This window comes from Phyllostomus hastatus, unplaced genomic scaffold (assembly GCF_019186645.2).
Source record: "Phyllostomus hastatus isolate PE091 unplaced genomic scaffold, TTU_PhHast_1.1 phas_contig_90, whole genome shotgun sequence".
NCBI lineage: Eukaryota > Metazoa > Chordata > Mammalia > Chiroptera > Phyllostomidae > Phyllostomus > Phyllostomus hastatus.
In genome coordinates this window covers 6,289,259-6,297,397 of record NW_025333984.1, presented here as the reverse complement: position 1 = coordinate 6,297,397, position 8,139 = coordinate 6,289,259, and the positions used below count along the sequence as shown (strand labels likewise).

The following is an 8,139-nucleotide window of genomic DNA, read 5'->3' as shown; positions in this document are numbered from 1 at the left end:
AACTGGAGACTATTATGCTGAGTGAAATAGGCCAGGCAGTGAGGGATAAATACCATGTTATCTCACTTATAAGAGGAATCTAATGAACAAAACAAAGTAATGAACAAAACAGGGAAACAAGATTGGAAACATGGAACAGATTTACAGTAACTAGAAGTCATGAGAGAGGAGGATAATGGTGGAAAGAAAGGGAAGGGGTTAGTCAAGAAACATGTAAGAATGACCCATGAACATGGAAAACAGTGTGGAACTGACAGTGGAAGCATAGGGTGGAATGGATAGAAGAGGACAAAGGGGGAAAACTAGGGAAAACAATAATAGAATAACAATAAAAATGATAAAAATAAAATAAAATGATGAACTTAAGCAATAAATTCATGAAATAAGTTTTATGTAACAATTTAAAAATTTACTTGACCAAATACTGTATGGGTGGAGTATACAATTTCTCACAGCAAATTTATATTCTTCAAGAAACATAATATAGTACACAAAACAATCTATACATTCAATGCAATCCCTAAAAAATACCAATGGCATATTTCACAGATATAGAACAAATATTTCAAAAATTTATATGGGACCTAAATGACCCTGAATAACCTCAGCAACTTTGAGAAGGAACAACATAATAAGAAGGATCACAATACCTTATATAAAACTATATTACAAAGCCACTGAAATCAAAACAGTCTGGTACCGGCATAAGAACAGACACATGGACCAGTGGAAAAGAATAGAGAGCCAAGAAATAAACCCATGTCAATATGGTCAGTTAGTATTTGACAAAGGGGCAGGAACATAAAATGGAGTAAAAATGGCCTCTGCAATAAATGGTCTTGGGAGATCTGAACAAGTTCATCCAAAAAAATGAAACTCAACCACCAACTTACACCATACACCAAAATAAACTCAAGATGGTTAAAATACTTAAATATAAGTCACGACACCACGAAAGTCCTAGAGGGAAACATAGGAAGGAAAATTTCAAGTATTTTCACCAATATATCCCCTAAGGCAAAAGATATAAAGGAAAGAATAAACAAATGGAACTACATCAAACTAAAAAGCTTCTGCACAACTAAAGAAAACATCACTAAAATGGAAAGGGAACTAACTGTATAGGGAAAAATATGCACTAATGATACCTCAGATAAAGGTTTGATCTCCAAAATATATAATGAACTCACACCACTCCACACTAGGAAAACAAAAAATCCAATTAAAAAAATGGGCAAATGACCTGAAGAGACAATTCTCCAAGAAGGACATACAGCAGGCCCATAGACACATGAAAAAATCTTCAGCATCACTGGCCATTAGTGAGATGCAAATTAATACAACAATGAGACATCACTTCACACCAGTCAGCAAGGACATCATTAATAAATCCACAGACAACAAGTGCTGGAGAAGATGTGGAGAAAAGAGAACCCTAGCACATTGTTGGTGGGTTTTGGACTGGTGCAGCCACTGTGGAAAACAGTATGGAACTTCCTCAAAAAACTAAAGATGAAACTACCTTTAGACCTAGCAATCCTACTGCTGAGACTATACCCTAAGAATCCTGAAGCACCCATTCAAAAGAACCCATGTACCCCAATGTTCATAGTAGCACTATAATAGCCAAATGCTGGAAACAGCCTAAGTGCCCATCATTAAATGAGTGGATTAAAAAAACGTGATACCTTTACACAATGTAATACTACACAGCAGAAAGAAAGAAGGAGCTCCTACCCTCACGGCAGCATGGATGGAACTGGGGAACATTATACTAAGTGAAATAAGGTAGGTGGTGAAAGACAAATAACATATGATCTCACCTACAAGTAAAAACTAACCAACAAAACAAACAAACAAGCAAAATAAACCAGAGACTTGAAAACAAAGAACAAACTGACAGTGACCAGGAGGGTGAAGGGAGGGAGACAACAGGGAAAAGAAGGGAAAGGGGCAAGCCAAGAAACATGCATAGAGGACTCATGGACACACAATGTGGGGGATTGACTGTTTGAGTGGTGGCTTACAGGTTAGGGGAGATCAATGGGGAAAAAGCGAGACAACTGAAACTGAACAACAATAAATGAATAAAAGTAAGAGTATAATATTCAGAGAAATAGTTTACTTGAGTTAACACCAAAAAAATTAAACGCATGAAAGACTTTCTTCCAACAGATTTTAGAAAACTTTTATCACAAAAAAACCTTTTTAAAATCAAGTCTAAGGGGCAATCAGGCAAGATATATCAAGAGCATCAAATGCATTCATATTCTTTGACCCAGTAGTACAGAAAATCCCTCTTATGAATTAATTCTGAGCATATGAATTAGTATACAATGGTTTATGCAAAATAATGTTCAGAGTTATGGATGAAACAATTCTTAGAGAAGTAGGAAATATTTTGCATATATTTGACATTGTATTTTAAGTGTGTAAGAAAATAACTGTTATAATTTGAGCTATAATTGTTAAGGTGATCCCAGTTGTACCTATATAATATTGAGGCCTAGGAAAACTTGAAATTAGAAAGAGAATATTATGGGGAGTGATGTCAGGTAAATGTTGGTGTGAGATATCCCCTTGGTCTCTCATCTTCAATTTTCCTTTTTTTTTAAGATTTTATTTATTTTTTATTTTTAGAGAGGGAAGGGAGGGAAGGGAGAGAGAGAGAGAGAGAGAGAGAGAGAGAGAGAGAGAGAGAGAGAGAGAGAGAGAGAGAGAGAGAGACTCAATGTGCGGTTGCTGGGGGTTATGGCCTGCAACCCAGGAATGTACCCTGGCTGGGAATCGAACCTGGGACACTTTGGTTCCCAGCCCACGCTCAATCTACTGAGCTATGCCAGCCAGGGCTCATCTTCAATTTTCAACAATTTGAACTGCTGTAATTCAATAAGGATCCCCCACTCAATGAAAACAAGTCTGAAAGATCCTCATGTTGAAACAGCTAAAGGTCAGCAATGTATCAGAATACCTGAACATTTTATTTTTTTATTTTTCATTTTTTAAATTTTGCTTATTTTGACACTATTTCAGATGTTATCCATTTCCCTACCCCTTGCCCCCTCCACCCACTTCTGACACTGCTGGCCTTCACCATATTGTTGTCTATGTCCATGGGGTATGCATATATGCATATATGTTTTTTAGCTAATATCTTTCAGTATTCCCCCATACTCATTCACTCTGATATCGGTCAGTCTGTTTCATGTATTCATATCTCTGGTTTTATTTTGTTCATCAGTTTATTTTGTTCATTAGATTCTACATATAAGTGAGATCTTATGGTATTTATCTTATTCTGACTGGCTTATTTCACCTAGCATAACACTCTCCAAATACATCCATGCTGTTGCAAAGGGTAAAAGTTCTTTCTTTTAATAGTTGCATAGAATTCCACTGTGTAAATGTACTAGGGCTTTTTTTTATTCACTCATCCACTGATGGGCAATTAGGCTGTTTCCAGATCTTGGGCTATTGTAAAAAGCACTGCTATGAACATTGGGGTGCATAGGTTCTTTTGAATTGACATTTCATAATTTTTAAAGGATTTTTAAAAGATTTTATTTATCTATTTTTAGAGAGTGAAGGGGGGAGTATGAGAGAGAGAGAGAGAGAAACATCAATGTGCGGCCACTGGGGGCTGTGGTCTGCAACCCAGGCATGTGCCCTGACTGGGAATCGAACCTGGGACACTTTGGTTCGCAGCCCGCGCTCAATCCACTGAGCTACGCCAGCCAGGGCTACATTTCAGAATTCTTAGTGTATTATCCCAGGGGTGGAATTGCTGGGTCAAAAGGCAGTTCCGTTTTTAATTTTTTTGAGGAAATTCCACACTGTTTTCCACAGTGGCTGCACCAGTCTGCATTCCCACCAACAGTGTTCATAGTAATTTTTTATAATACTTTGTATTTCTGCGGTATCAGTTGTAATTTCTCCTCTTTCATTTATGATTTTATTTATTTGGGTCCTTTCTCTTTTTTTCTTGATGGTTTGCCGGTCAAAGTTTTGTTGATTTTGTTTATCTTTTCAAAGAACCAGCTCCTGGATTTATTGATCCTTTGAATTGTTCTTTTAGGTTCAATGTTGTTTAATTCTGCTCTGATCTTGATTATTTCTTCCTTCTACTCACTCTGGGCTTTATTTGTTGATGTTCCTCCAGTACTCATAGATGTAGGGTTAGGTTGTTTATTTGAAATGTTTCTGTCTTTTTTAGGTAGGCTTGTATTGCTATGAACTTCCCTCTGAGGACTGTCTTTACTGTATCCCATAGGTTTTGGACTGTTGTGTATTCATTTTCATTTGTTTCCACATATTTGTAAATTCTTCCTTAAGATCTCATTGTTTACCCATTCATTATTTAATGACATGTTATTCAGTCTATATGTATTTGAATATTTTTTAAAAACTTTCTAACTTTTGTCCCTCAGGGGACACTGTTTGCCCCCCAAAGCTGTCTCCCCGCTCGCTGTATTTGTAGAGTGCCGAATTCTATCTTTTTCTTCCACACTGGCCATGACGAGTTGAGGGGCTGGGCAGTGCCTTAAGGGAAGCAGAAGCAGTGGCGGGGACACCGGCTGGGCTGCGGACAAGCTGCGGGAGCTGCTGAGCAGCGGGGAGGCGGCCAGCGCGGAGCCCCGGATGGAGTTATCTGGGAACAAAGCAGGACAAGTTTGGGCACCTGAAGGATCTACTGCTTTCAAATGTTTGCTCTCAGCAAGGTTATGTGCTGCTCTCCTGAGCAAAATCTCTGACTGTGATGCAACACTCAACTACTGGGAACCAACACACTACCTCATCTATGGGAAGGGGTTTCAGACTTGGGAGTATTCTCCAGTTTATGCCATTCGCTCCTATGCTTGCTTGTTGCTTCATGCCTGGCAAGCTGCATTTCATGCAAGAATTCTACAAACTAATAAGATTCTTGTCTTTTACTTTTTACAATGTCTTCTGGCTTTTGTGAGCTGTATCTGTGAACTTTTACAAGGCTGTGTGAAAGAAGTTTGGGCTGCATGTAAGTCAAATGATGCTAGCCTTCTTGGTTCTCAGCACTGGCATGTTCTGCTCGTCTTCAGCATTTCTTCCTAGTAGTTTCTGTATGTATACTACACTGATAGCCATGATTGGCTGGTATATGGACAAGACTTCCATTGCTGTGCTTGGAGTAGCAGCTGGGGCTATTGTAGGCTGGCCATTCAGTGTGGCTCTTGGCTTACCTATTGCCTTTGATGTCCTGGTCATGAAATGCTGGTGGAAGAGTTTCTTTCATTGGTGACTGGTGGCCCTAATACTCTTTCTAGTGCCTGTGGTGCTCATTGACAGCTACTATTATGGGAAGTTGGTGATTGCACCACTCAACATTGTTTTGTATAATGTTTTTACTTCACATGGACCTGATCTTTGTGGTCTTCAATGAAGATTTGTCATGACTGAATGAATGATTGAATAAATGAATGAATGAATGAATGGACAAAGTCTGGAGTATCCCTCAGATTACATCAGTGCCCTGATCACTATAATGTCCTAAAACTAATTTGTTTAGACCTGTTGTGGCGTAGTAGGTTGGAATTTTCTTTATATCAAATAAGAATAATAAGTAATTTTGCCCTGGCTAGTATGGCTCAGTGGATTGAGTGCCAGCCTGAGAACCAAAGGACTGGTGGTTCGATTCCCAGTTAGGGCACATGCCAGGGTTGCAGGCCAGGTCCCCAGTAGGAGGCGTGTGAGAAGAAACCACACATCGATGTTTCTTTTCCTCTCTTTCTCCCTCCCTACCCCCCTCTTTCTAAAAATAAATAAATAAATCTCTTAAAAAAAACCTTTTAAAAGATTTATTTATTTATTTATTTATTTATTTTAGAGAGAATGGGAGGGAGGGAGAAAGAAAATGAGAGAAACAACAATGTGCAGTTGTCTCTCGTGTGCCCTCAGCTGGGGTCCTGGCTTGAAACCCAAGCATGTGCCCTGACTTAGAATCAAAATGGTGGCCCTTTGGTTTGAAGGCCAGAACTCAATTCACTGAACTGTACCAGCCTGTGCTGTATTTGAATGGTTTTGGGTTTTTCTTTGAAGTTTGTTTCTAGATTCAAGCCATTTATATCTGATAAATTCTTGCTATGATTTCAATGATCTTAAATTTGTTACTTGTTTTGTTTCCTACCTTATGATCTATCTTTGAAAATGTTTCATGTTCATTTGAAAAGAATGTATATTTTGCTTCTTTGGGATGAACAATTCTGTATATATCAATTAATTCCTTTTGATGTAAATTATTGTTCAATGCCACAATATTCTGTTGATTCTTTGTTGGGAAAATCTATCCATTGTAGACAATAGAGTGTTAAAATCCCCTATGATGATTGTGTTGCTGCTTATATCTTTCTTGAAATCCTCCAGGAATTTCCTTATATATTTAGGTACTCCTATTTTGGATTCTTATGTTTACAAGGGTTGTATCCTCTTGTTTGACTATTCCTTTTATTATTATGTAGTGACCTCCTTTGTCTCTTGTTACTGTCTTTGTTTTGAAGTGTATTTTGTCTGAAAAGTATTGCTATCACAGCTTTTTTTAATGTCCATTTTCTCAGAATATTTTTCCATCCCTTAATTTTCAGTGTGTGTAGATCTTATTTCTGAGGTGGGTCTCATGTAGATGGCACATATGTAGGTTGTGTTTTCTTATCCACTCAGCTACCCTATGTCAGTCAATTGGGACATTTAATCCATGTTCTATTAAGGTTATTATTGATAAGTACTTATTCATTGCTATTTTACCCTTTGTACCTCTGTTTCTCTCTCTCTCTCTCTCTCTCTCTCTCTCTCTCTCTCTCTCACTCTTTTTCTTCTTTTTAAAATAGTCCCTTTAGCATCTCTTGAAATGCTGATTTGGTGGAGGTGTAATCTTTTACCCTTTTTTATCTGGGGAGTTCCTTATTCCACCTTCCATTTTAAATGGGACCCTTCCTGAGTAGTCTCTGTTGCAGACCTTTGTTTTTCATTACTTGAAACATTTCATTACTTTCCCTTCTGGCTTGTAGTGTTTCTGTTGAGAAATCAGTTAATAGCTTTATCATAGCTTCCTTGTATGTTGCTATCTGTTTCTTCCTTGCTGCCTTTAAGATTCTCTCTTTGTCTTTACATTTAACCATTTTAATTATGATGTGCCTTGGAGTGGGCCTCTTTGGGATTATCTTCTTTGGGACCCTCTGTGCTTCCTGGAATCCTATGACTTTTTCCCTCAATAAGTTATGGAAGTTTTCTATCATTACTTTTTCAAAAATATTTTCTTTCCCTTGCTCCTTTCTTCTCCTTCTGATATGCCTATGATATGAAGATTTTTACATTTCAAGTTGCCCTTTAGCTCCCTTAAAGTATCTTCATTCTTTTTTAGTCTTTTTTCATGTTGTTGTTGTTTCTGGGTCTTTTTCTCTGCTTGGCCCTCAAACTCACTGATTCAATCCTCTGCTCCATTCATTTATCCTAACTTGCTTTTAATTCCTTCCAGTGTATTAGTTATTTCAGATATTTTATACTTTCTTTTCTTCTGGCTCTTATTCATAGTTTCTATGAAGTTTTTCATTCTGATGTAGTTCCCAGTAAGTTCTTTGTAGCTTCCATAGAGTTCCTTGTATTTCTCACTGAACTCCTTGAGCATCCTTATAACCATTATGTTGAACTCTATGTCTGATAGATTGCTTGCTTCAATTTCACTTAGCACTCTTTATTGGAATGCTTCCTTCCTTTTGATTGGCTTTTTTGTCTTTCCATTTTAGTTGACTCTTTTTGTTTGTTTCTGCTTATTAGATTGATATGCTTTGACTCCCTGTCTTTGTGGGTTGTCCTTTTGTAGTAGGAGACATGTGGGATTCAGTGGTACATTCTCCTTCTTCTGAACTGGATACTCTTTGGATGTCCTTTATGCCATTTATGTGTGCTCTCTTTTTGTAATTGGGTTTTAGTTGTTGTTGGGTCATTATTTGGTGTGTTCTTCCCTTTAGCTGGCTGGCTGACAAGATGTAGCCACCACATCTTGTATGCTGTTGTGCAGGTACTGCCAAATCAAAACAACCCAGGAAACAACTCACACCTGCAAAAATAACCCTCACTTAAAACCACACTATCAACAACAAATGAGCAAATATT

General features: G+C 37.7%; 1 pseudogene; it reads left to right on the top strand.

Moving 5' to 3' along the window:
* The first annotated feature begins 4,512 nt into the window (after positions 1 to 4,512).
* LOC123827746 lies at positions 4,513 to 5,413 on the top strand (annotated as a pseudogene).
* Positions 5,414 to 8,139: the final 2,726 nt, after the last annotated feature.